At 38.8% G+C, this 12,548-nt stretch overlaps 1 pseudogene across 1 annotated transcript; it reads right to left on the bottom strand.

Moving 5' to 3' along the window:
- Nucleotides 1-9,728: 9,728 nt before the first annotated feature.
- LOC116068870 lies at nucleotides 9,729-11,208 on the bottom strand (annotated as a pseudogene). The gene has a single exon (XR_004109713.1). The product of XR_004109713.1 is annotated as a G2/mitotic-specific cyclin-B1 pseudogene (transcript).
- Between the last annotated feature and the right edge of the window lie 1,340 nt (nucleotides 11,209-12,548).

Raw genomic sequence — 12,548 nt, 5'->3', positions numbered from 1 at the left:
TTTTTTTTTTTGAGACTGGTTCTGAATATTCTTTTTGTTGTTGTTTTGTTTTTGTATAACTTTAGGCTTATTTTGTTTTGTTTTGAGACAGGGTTTCTCTGTATAGCCCTGGCTGTCCTGGAACTCACTCTGTAGACCAGGCTGGCCTCGAACTCAGAAATCCACCTGCCTCTGCCTCCCAAGTGCTGGGATTAAAGGCATGCGCCACCACCACCCGGCATAAATTTAGTTTTTACAAACCTATTTTTAATGATGGTTCTTAAAACGCTTTGGCCTCCCCTTTAGTCCACCATCCACCAGAGGCAGGGGATATGGGGGAAGCAGATCTGTTTAAAATCTTCTTTGGAGCAACTCCTGTTCTGTGTTGTCTGGAAATTGACAGGTCGGTTCACAGATCAGCAGCAGCAACTCCATTCACTCACAAACTCTTCATGGATACATTAGCAGTCCAGTTTGGTAGAGTCAGGATGGCAAACATGAATCAGCAGCGGTGACACTACCTGGTAGGGACAGCCAGGCAGGAGGGACCCAGAGGGACGCCCAGGAGTTTTCTGGTGTGCCTCTCTCAGAGATGTGAAGATCAGTGAAAACATAAGACCCCACAAGCATTGCACAGCTAGCTCTGTAAGCAAGCCTAGCTCAGCCTCTGTCACTGTGTGTGGAGTTCTCTTTATACTCTCCAAACATCATGTGTCCTCCATGTGCCTCTCCTCAGCATGTGCATCTGTGCCAGCTGACATCACTCTGCCAATCAGCCTGAGTCCAAGGAAGGGGCAAGAAACTGCAGCAGACCACCAAAGTGTTTTAGGAGCATTTCTCTCTATGGAGTCCTGACAAATGGAGCTCAAGTATGCAATGTAAGACAGGCAGATACATGTGTGTTGTTAGCAAAGAATCCTTCATCACATGTCCTTTCACGTGCTTGATTTAGCAGAGCGTCTGCTTCAATGAAATGTTCCTTCATGTGTCTGCCTTAACCTTTTACCTGTGTCCAATACAGGAAGACACTCCTTCACATGTTTACCCCAGCAAAACACCTTCCAACACAACTGACTTTTCAAAGAACTGTTAAGTTTTCACTTCATATCCCTCTTTCTGTTTAAGAATTGTCCTTTTTCTGGCTGGTGAGATGGCTCAGTGGGTAAGAGCACTGACTGCTCTTCCGAAGGTCCTGAGTTAGAATCCCAGCAATCACATGGTGGCTCACAACCACCCATAATGAGATCTGACACCCTCTTCTGGTGCGTCTGAAGACAGCTACAGTGAATTACGCCAGAGTGAGCAGGGCCGACAGAGGTCCTGAGTTCAATTCCCAACAGCCACAAACATGACGGCTCACAGCCGTCTGTACAACTACAGTGTACTCATACACATAAAATAAATAAAATAAATCTTTAAAAAAATTGTCCTTTTCTCTAATGTTAACATATACAATAGAAATAATTATAATGATCATATTTTCAATAAATGGCTTATGTACAATAGTCAAACAATAGCCTAACAAAACAAGCTTAAATTTCTATCAATATACAGTGAACAAAAAACCTAACTATCAATATACAATAATTCAAAAACAAATATCTATCAACATACAATAATTAAAAACCCTAAATTTTTATCAATAAACAAAAAACTTAAATTTCTATTAATATACAATAATTTAACAAAAAAACTTGAATTGGGGTGAAGAAATCCTTTTTTGGGCCTCAAGGGAAAAAATAGTCTGAAAAAAGCTACCTGTAGCACTTATTGCCTAGTTTCTGGGTTTATCCAGTCTATATTGTCCATCTCTTTCTGATCGATCACTTGGTCTAGCTCTTTTGAAGTTGACTTGCATGGAATTTTTTTGTAGATATCAGTAATTGAGATAGTCTGTGAATTTATTTGGGCTATTTGCTTTGTGAAGACATCCATGTCTCAAATGATAAGAGGTTTTTCTTGGTTTTATAAGTTTCTTGGTCTGATCTAATCTTTTATAAGTTTTGTTGGTATCCATATCTTTTCATTCATAAGCATACCCACTTCCCCATCTCAAAACTATTGCCAGTTTTCATTCTAATGTCAGCACAGACTTAGGATATATTGGATGACTTAGGTCCCTAGTTTTTTTTCTCAGCTGCTATTGTTCTTTTTTCACCAACATTAAGAAAATTGAGAGTGAACAAAGCATTTTTTAGTTTGTCCCTGGGGCTTTCATTCTCCCTTTTTGTTTAATCAGTATCTTTTAAGGTACGATTGGCTCTTTCTATAACTGCTTGTCCTGTGGGATTGTGTGGTATCCCAGTGGCCTGCTTTATATTCCAGTATGCAAAGAATTGCTTCATCTTATTGGTTACATAAGTGGGAACATTGCCAGCTTTAATTTGTGCAGCTATCCCCATAATTGCCATTATTGACAATAAATGTGTAATTACACAATCAGACTTTTCAGAACTTAAGGAAATTGCCCATTGAAATCCTGAGAATGTGTCAATGACGAGGTATATATACCTTTGCTTTCCAAATTCTGCAAAACAGAAAATACCTATCTGCCAGATGTCATTTCTTTTGGTACCCTACAGCAGGTAACAGAGTTTATTGTATAAAAAACACATAGGACATCATTTCTTTTGGTACCCTACAGCAGGTAACAGAGTTTGGTTGTAGAAAGAACACATAGGACATTTTTAAAAAATTATTTCTTTGCCTTGTTGCCAAGTGATGGAAAATTTTTTTCTTTAAACCTTTGCCATTAACATGATGTTTCTCAAGAAATTTTGAGGCTTCTAACACATTTCCTACTGGTAATTGGTCAGTTTCATCATTTCCTTGAGCTAATGGACCAGGCAAACCTGTATGAGATTGAATATGAGTAATATAGAGTGGATTGTTTCTTCTGATGGCCTGTTATAATTGTATAAATAGAAAAAGTTAATTCTGAGTTATCAGGTACAAGTTCAGCAGTCTCTACATTCAAAACAGCTCTTTCTGCATATAAAGAATCAGTAATTATGTTAAGAGGTTCAGGATAATCTAATAAAATCATAGGATTGAATACAATTCTGATTTTTAAACAGATGTATATGGACTTTTATCACTTTCTTCTTTTATCTGACTTATAACTTCCCATTGCCATCTTGTTTGCTTCAGTATAAAATGTTGGTGCCTCTATAAAATTGGTGTTCTCCTTAATATGTGTGGAAGAATCCAATTAGTTTTTTTTTATAAACTGTACATTTGCTTTTCAGATACTTGCTATTAATTTCACCCAAGAAGTTACTGCAAGCTTTTTGCCAATCCCCATGAATCACCCATAATGACATGACCTCAGCATTTGTAAGAGGTACCAATTCCGGCTGGATCTGTTCCTGCTGGCTGAAGTAGTCTTATTCTACCTTTTATAATGAATTCAGAAGTCTTTTCTACATATGTCTTCAATTTCTTACTTTGTTTATGAGCTAAGAAAATCCATTCCATAATACTATCTCCCCTTTACATAATGAGCCCAGTAGGAGAATGAGTTGAAGGTAAAATGACCAGAATACACTCGTTTAGGATCAATTCCATCCACATATTTCTCTTGCAGCCTTTGTTCTACAAGAGTTAACTCTTTTTCTGCTTCAGCTGTTAGTCACTGTAGACTGTTTAAATTGGAGTATCCTTGTCATGTTTAAAACAAATTACTTAAGTCATATGTACTTAATCCAGTTGTAGCCCTCAGTTAATATCTCCCATTAATTTTTGAAAATTGCTAAAAGAGTTTGTAATTGGTTCCTGCAGATCTGTACCTTTTGTGCTCAAATTTTTTATAGACTGATCTTATAACCCATGTAACTAAGTGAATCTCCTCTTTGTATTTTTTCTAGAGCAATCTGTAACTCCAGCATGACAGAGATCTTTGTGTTACCTTATACATATTCTCTAAAACATCTTCATCAGAATCAGCCAACAGAATGTCATCCATATAATGATAAACGATAGATCGAGAAAATTGCTTACAAATAATTTGTAATGGTTGTTGAACAAAATACTGACATAAAGTCAGACTATTTAACATTTCCTGTGGAAGTATCTTCCAGTGGTATCTCTTTCGTGGATGACTATTATTCAAAGTAGGCACAGAGAGTAAACCTTTCCATATCTTTCTCACGCAAAGGTATTAAGGAAAAAAAACAATCTGTCGAGTCAATTATTATTATAGGCCATGATATTGGAAGAAAGAGGATAAAGGAAGGCCAGGCTGTAAAGAACCAATTGATTGAAATACCTTATTAACTGATCTTAAATTCGTTATCATCCTCCATTTACCTGATTTCTTTTTTACAACAAATACAGGGGAATTCCATGGGCTGGTGGACTCTTCTTTCTGTTGAGCCTCCAACTGTTCTTGTACCAGATGTTCAAGACCTGTGATTTTCCTTTTATTATGGGCCACTGTTCTTGCAAAAAAAGGGCTGGTTTTATAACCATTTTAGGGGTAAGGCTGTTGATGTGCCAGCAGTGGTCCCTTTTATAAAATTGGTAACTCAATCCCTCTGATGTCCTGTTTTTTTGAGCATGGGCATAGCTTGCAATTGTTCTCTATCACCTGCATCAATACCTTCCCCAGAAGCATCAACCATATTACCTCAAGTTTCCTTATTTTCTTTCCCTGGAATTGCAGGAATATTAATTTGAATATCCCATTGTTGTAAAATATCCCTTCCCTCTAAGTTTATGGGTTTGTCAGCCACATAAGTCCTCAACTTCCCCGTTTGACCTTCTGGTCCCACACAGGTAATCCATTGGACACTTTGTCTTATTTGTGATAACTTACCAATTCTTATACGTTGTGTGTAAAGCTTCTGAAGTGGCCAATCAGGTTTCAAGAAATTTTGGAAAGTATACTAGCATCAGCTCCTATATCCATCAAACCTTCTGTCAACACCACTCATTTACACTTTAATTTGGGTCTCTGATCATTAACCATTGTTTGCCAGAACACACATTTTCCAGTACTCCCAAAGCCCCTGTCCTTCCTACTAGAGCAGCCTTGCCTTTGATGTAAGGAAACAATAGTTGAGCACGTCTATCCTCTGCATCTCCTTTCTCACTTGTGCCATACTTTTTATTTCTTCCTTGCTATCCCCAGCTACTATACCTGGATGCACAATAAATCCTTGAGAAGTTATTCCACTTCTTCCCAAGATTATTGCCACTGTCCCTGAAGTGACATACACACCAGTGGTTGACTTGTAACTTCAGCTTTTGGAAATAATGTAAGAGAGGTATCTATAGCCAGATTCAAAGCTGCACTTCCTTCTGAAGCATGCATAAGATCAGAAATACCTAATTTTGATTTTTCTTGCCTGTTTAGTACCTCCTGCCTGCCCAAAAGAACAAAGCTCATATTGTTTCCTGTAGAGCCTCAGGCTGACAGGCCCCTCTGTTTGTTTCCTGAAGCAAGAGGTAACCTCTTACGTCCCTCTTAGACTGGCAGTCCTTTGAGCAATGTTTGCCTAACACCCTGGATGCCTTTGTAGCTCTTAGGGACCAGAACCTACTTGTTCTCTCCTATGATTACCATATTCTCTAGAGTCAATGCACCTATAATGTCTCTATTATTTTAAGCTCTGACTTTTTTTTTTTTTTTTTTTTTTTTTTTTTTAGCTCTGAATCTTTTAACCTTACAATGTCATTGGGAAATGACTAGATTCACTACAATGAAACCATCAAGCATTTTGGTTCCTGATATTTATAGCTATGATTTGTCCTCTGATATTGGCATTATACGCCTGAGAACCCCTATCCGTTGTTTCCCTTCTCCATTCATCTATAGGGGCTCCATTGTTTCCCTTCTCCATTCATCTATAGGGTCTCCATTGTTTCCCTAGGACTTTCAGTACTGTATTGAATAGGTAGGGAGAGAGTGAGCAGCCTTATCTTGTCCCAGATTTTAATGGGATTGCTTTGAGTTTCTCTTCATTTAGTTTGATGGTGTCTATTGGTTTGCTGTATATTGATTTTATTATATTTAGCTATGAACCTTGAATTCTTGATCTCCCCAATACTTTTAACATGAATGGGTGTTGTATTTTGTCCAATGCTTTTTCAGCATCAAATGAGATGATCATGTGTTTTTTTTCCTTTGAGTTTGTTTATATAGTGGATTCCTGGATTTTCATATATTGAACCATCATACATTTTCCACTTTTGTTGAATATAGACTTTTGTAGTAGGATGTGATTAATTTTTTAATTTCCTCAGTTTCTCTTATTATGCTCTCCTTTTCATTTCTGATTTTATTTATTTGGATACTGTCTTTGTGCCCTCTAGTTAGTTTGGCTAATGGTTTGTCTATCTTGTTGATTTTCTCAAAGAATCAGCTCCTAGTTTTATTGATTCCTTGTATAGTTCTCTTTGTTTCTACTTGGTTGATTTCAGCCCCAAGTTTGATTATTTCCTGCCATCTACTCCTCTTGGATGTATTTGCTTCTTTTTGTTCTAGAGCTTTTAGATGTGCTGTTAAGCTGCAAGTGTATGATCTCTCCACTTTCTTTATGGAGGCACTCAGAGCTATGAGTTTTCCTCTTATAACTGCTTTCCTTGTGTCCCATAAGTTTGGATATATTATGCCTTCATTTTCGTTAAATTCTAAAAAGTCTTTAATTTCTTTATTTCTTACCTAACCAAGTTATTATTGAGTAGATAGTTGTTCAGCTTCCATGTGTATGTGGGCTTTCTATTGTTTTTGTTGCTATTGAAGACCAGCCTTAATCAATGGTGGTCCAATAGAATACATGGGACTAATTTGATGTTCTTGAATCTGTTGAGGTTTGTTTTGTGTCCAATTATATGGTCGATTTTTGAGAAGGTACCATGAGGTGTTGAAAAGAAGGTATATTCTCTTGTTTTAGAGTGAAATGTTCTGCAGATATCTGTTAAATCTATTTGGTCCATAGCTTTTTAGTTTCACTGTGTTTCTATTTAGTTTCTGTTTCCATAATCTGTCCATTGGTGGAGGTGGGGTGTTGAAATCTCCTATTATTATTATGTGAGGTTCAATGTGTGCTTTGAGCTTTTGTAATGTTTCTTTTATAAATGTGGGTGCCTGTTGCAGGATTTTCCCTGTCCAACTAGTGCAGAGGAGGCCTGTGATTGAACATGAAAAAGGGAGGCAGTACTATAAGTGGCAGGGACAGAGAGCATCTCAGAGAGGGGAATGAAGGAGAGGAGAATGAAGGCTGATGTGATGATACCATAAGGTTAGATTAATTGGGATAAAGCCTTTATCATTATCAATTGGCTCTGAAATTATGGTATTGGCATCTTGTAAATTGTGAGTTTATTAATACATAAATCTGATTGGCTAACTACAAGCTTTAAGACTTTTAATTCTACCCAGTTACTGGGTATTGTGGTTTCTAACCTGGAGGTTGGTGATTCAATTTGGTTACTGGAATGTGGGACCACTGATTATAGGGGATTCTAGCAGAGAGGGAACTAGTGGCTCCTGGGACAAGTGAGCCAGATGCTGTGGGGGTAGCTGGAGAGAGTTGCCAGCAGTGGCAGAAGCAAGGTCTTGCCACACGGAGAGTTGGTGGATTTATTTTTTAGTATTTCCTGCAACAGGTACCCTTGCATGGGGGCATAGATGTTCAGAATTGAGAGTTCATCTTGGTAGATTTTTCCTTTGATGAGTATATAGTGTCCTTCCCCATCTTTTTTGATAACTTTTGGTTGAAAGTATATTTTATTGGATATTAACATGGCTACTCCAGCTTGTTACTTGGAACCATTTGCTTTGAAAATTGTTTTCCATCCTTTCACTTTGAGGTAGTATCTGTCTTTGTCTCTGAGGTGTGTTTCTTGTATGCAGAAAAATGTTGGGTCCTGTTTATGTATCCAGTCTGTAAGCCTATATCTTTTTATTGAGAAATTGAGTCCATTGATGTTTAGAGATATTAGGGACCAATGATTGTTGCTTTCTGTTATTTTTGTTGTTAGAGGTGGAATTGTGTTAGTGTGTTTCTCTTCTTTTGTTGTGACAAGATTAATTTCTTGCTTTTTCTTGGGTGTAGTTTCCCTCCTTGTGTTGGACTTTTCCTTCTATTATCCTCTGTAGGCTGGATTAGTGGAAAGATAATGTTTAAATCTGGTTTTGTCTTGGAATACCTTGGTTTCACCATCTATGGCAATTCAGAGTTTTGCTGGGTATAGTAGCCTGAGCTGGCATTTTTGTTCTCTCAGGGTCTGTATGACATCTGCCCAAGATCTTCTGACATTTAGAGTCTCTGTTGAGAAGTCTGGTGTAATTCTGATAGGTCTCCCTTTATATGTAACTTGACCTTTTTCCTTACCGATTTCAATATTTTTTCTTTGTTCTGTGCACTTGGTGTTTTAATTATTGTGACAGGAGAAATTTCTTTTCTGGTCCCACTTGTTTGGTGTTATGTAGGTTTCTTGTATGTTTATGGGCATCTTTTTAGTTTAGGGAAGTTTTCTTCTATAATTTTGTTGTAAATGTCTGCAGGCCCTTTGAGTTGGGAATCTTTACTCTCTTCTATACCTATTATCCTTAGGTTTGGTCTTTTCATTGTGTCCTGGAATTCTTGAATGTTGTGAGTTAGGAACTTTTTGCTTTTTGTATTTTCTTTGTTGTGTTAATGTTTTCTATGGTATCTTCTACACTTGAGATTCTTCTATCTCTTGTATTCTGCTGGTGATGCTTGCATCTGTGACTCCTGCTCTCTTTCCTAGGTTTTCCATCTCCAGGACTGTCTCCCTTTGTGTTTTCTTTATTGTTTCTATTTCAATTTTTAGATCCTGAATGGTTTTGTTCAATTCCTTCACTTGTTTGATTGTGTTCTCCTGTACTTCTTTAAAGGATTTATGTGTTTCCTCTTTAAGGGCTTCTACTTGTTTACTGTGTTCTCCTGTATTTCTGTTTTTTGTTTTTGTTTTCGATAAAATTTTATTCAACTTGATATCAGATGTATAAATTAAAACAGCAAATGAGACAGGATTCTTTTCCAGTTGCTGTTACAAGACAGGAGAGGGAAGTGGCACTTCGGCATGCCATCTGGTAGTCAGAATTGAAAGCATACCCCTGGGAGAGCTACTATGCACGAAGCCAAGCAAGACAGTAAACAGCACTTAAGAACACTGTGTGGAGGGCACTGAGAGAATGCACTTGAATATCATGGAGGGAATGACTGAATATGTTACATACAGTTTGTTCACATTAGGAAATGCAATATAGCCACTGAAAGGAATGCTGATAGGAATACTGTTGATAAAATAAACCCATATAAAAATATCTCTTGACAATATATGCATGATTATATCTATACAGGATATACAATACAACCTTATCTGTTGGTTTTGAGACTTGGGAGCTAATTCTCTTAAAAGACACCTTTAATTTTTAACATACTATTTTCCAATTAAGAACAAATAAATAATTACATAACAAAAATACTTGCTTCAGATCTGAAAGTTGACAGCTCAAGAGACAGTGGTAAAAGGTGGCAACCACCTATAGAAAGTGGAACAAAAGACGAGCTGGTAGATTTAGCATTTAAACCAGAGCTAGGCAGAAGACTTTGCATGATGATATAAGGACACACAGTGAAGTTAGTTATAAACATATAGGCTACAAATATATACATTAGTTGGATCCACTGTTAAAACTAGAAGCAGTTTTTAATATACTCCTAAATTCATCGACAACTTCTATTATCCTAAAGTCAGAAGCAGCCACATTCAAATGAGTTAAGCTAAGTAAAAAGTCACAACCTTTATTGAAGAGCAAGTAAACATGGTATCCTATGTACAGGCGGCACATGGTGCCAACTGCATCTGCAGTAGTCCATTGGAGTTATGCCTTTGTCACAGCCTTAGACAAAGTCTGAACTAGTGTACAGTTCAGCTGTGCCAGCATGCTGATCTTAGCATGCTTAGATGCTGCATACTTGTTCTTGATAGTTATGTGCTTTGTAAGGCCATGGTTCACCATGACTACATTCTTAGCCAGGTGCTGCATAACAGGAAGCAGGGATTCTTCAGTGTAGGATAGGTAGTGCTGCAGAGTTGGTGTCCATTCACCGTTGTCAAGAATTTTCAGTGCTAAGCAAAAAGTCCCAGCTGCAATCTGAGAAGGAGCAAAATGAACCATTTTGTAGTCCAGCATAGAGAGCTCCATGAGGTATTTGGCCAAAGTATGCTGCTCAACGTCAACCTCCCCAATTTTAGATGCTCTTCCGAGGAAGTGCAGAGGCAGAGGGCGGCCCAAACTGAAGTTCAGAACTCTCAGAATCTTCATCTCCATTTGTCTGATCTGGTGCTTAGTGTAAGTGTTGTTAGTCACAAAAGCGAAGTCATCTATTTCTGGAGGGTACATCTCCTCATACTTGCTTGAAATAAACATGGCAGTCACACCAACCAGCTGCAGCATCTTCTTGGGCACACAACTGTACTGCATGAACCAATCAATAATGGACACAGTCATGTACATGGTCTCCTGCAGCAGTCTAAATTTCATCTGAACCTGTATTAGCCAGTCAATTAGGATGGCTCTCATGTTTCCAGTGACTTCACAACCCTGTGGATATTTTGGTCTAACTGACTGCTCTTCCTCAAGTTGTCTGAGATATGCATAGATATCTTTCACATATTCACTACAGAGTTTTGGATCAGCTCCATCGTCTGCATCTACATCACTCACTGCAAGAATTACATCAGCGAAAGCCTGACACAGATATTCTTCTGCAGGTGCACATCCAGATGTTTTCATTGGGCTTGGAGAGGGATTATCAACCAAAATAGGTTCAGGAGAAGGCTTCTCTTCTATGACATGTCCAAGTTCAGGTTCAGGCTCAGCCAGCTCCACCTCTGGTTCACACTCAGGCACCTTCTCCACAGGTTTTGGTAGGACTTTAACAGTACCTTTTCCAGTACCTAACGTTTTTGCCTCCTTTTTCAGAGGCACTCTGGCCTGTAGCTGTTCTCTGACTTTATTACCAATGTCTCCAAGAGCAGTTCTCGATCTCAGCCCAAGTTTGGAGGCAGCAGCAATTGCCACAGGCACATGCTTGGTGCCTGCCATACTGACCTTGGCCTTATTTTCTGTGTTAATTTTCATGTTCCTAGAGACCCTGAGCACCATGGCTCATCCTGAAGCAGAGGTCCACCGATCAGAAAAGACCCCCTAACCTCCGGCTGCCCACAGCTAAACACTAACAGCCATTCCTTCGCAGCACGCCTCTCCTGTATTTCTTTAAGGGAGTTGTTTATGTCCTTCTTAAAGTCCTCTATCATCCTTATGAAATGAAAATTTAGATCTGAATCTTGCTTTAAAGTTGTGTTGGGGTATCCAGGGATTGCTGTGGTGGGAGAACTGGGTTCTGATGTTGCTAAATCATATTGGTTTTTATTGCTTATGTTCTTGCACTTGCCTCTTGACATCTGGTTGCTCTGGTGTTGACTGGCCTCAATGTCTCTGACTGGAGCCTGTCCTTCCTGTGGTCCTGGATATATCAGACTACCTGGGGAGTCAAGCTGCAACTGGGGTATGGGCTGTGTGGGTTTGGATTCAGAGCAGAGACTCTGCTCCGGGCATAAGTGCAAACCGGAAGGTAAGCAATGCAGCTACTCTTTAGTAACATTTATTCCCCTTGCTAAATTATGTTGTGCAAGCTTTGTGGCTTTATGCCTCCACCACGACAACCATTGTAATTGTTGACCAGCTTCTACAACTGACAGCTGACACCATTCCCTTCCTATATTGTGGGATAATCCTTATGCTGTGTAGCCTAGTTATTTAGCATTTCTTTGACAAAGGAAGAATGTAAGCCATACAATACGATTCTCTTTAAAATGTTCTAAATCTAGCATTTGTATCTGTCTCCTGGTCAATTCATCATAAGCCTGTCCACCATTCTTAGCAGGCATATGCTGCACAGACTGGGAAGGCTGAAGATGCCTGAGTAGGCCCAAGTCAAGTCTCTGGTGGTGCACTCAGCTGCACATTAACCTGTTGTACCTGAGCCATTTCCTGCTCTTTCAGGCCCCGAGAAGCAGGGCAGGGCAACAGTTTACCTTCCAGCCTAGTTGCTTTCATCACGAGGTACATTCCTGGTCTCATTCTCTGAGCCTGAACATTTTCTCCTCCCAGCGGCCCCCCTTTTCTCCAGGCATTTCTGCCTCTATCTGAAAACTCTCTAATTCATAGTCAACTCTGCAATCTTCTCTAACAGAAGAGAATTGTCAAGTTTCCCATTAAACTTTTCCAAAGTAGTATACATGAACACTACAAAGCAAAGCCAATAAAATCTCTTTGGGGAACAAGGCAGGACACCATCCAGCAGCAGTAGCTGTCATTTTGCCAATCTCCTTAAGCATATTGTTAACTGCTTATAATCTGCTGTTTCCTCTACATTCGAAGCAGTTACCCATAATGCCTAAGCCACTTGGGGACTACCTATAACTTTAATTTTTCAAAGCCTAATTTTAATGATGGTTCTTAAAGGCTTTAACCTCCCTTTTAGCTCTGCACCCACCGAGGTAGTGGGGAAAAAAAGGTTTCCTGG

Source organism: Mastomys coucha, unplaced genomic scaffold (assembly GCF_008632895.1).
Source record: "Mastomys coucha isolate ucsf_1 unplaced genomic scaffold, UCSF_Mcou_1 pScaffold22, whole genome shotgun sequence".
In the NCBI taxonomy this organism is placed as follows: Eukaryota; Metazoa; Chordata; class Mammalia; order Rodentia; family Muridae; genus Mastomys; species Mastomys coucha.
Note: the sequence above shows the minus strand (reverse complement) of the source record. Positions and strands in the feature narration are given on the sequence as shown.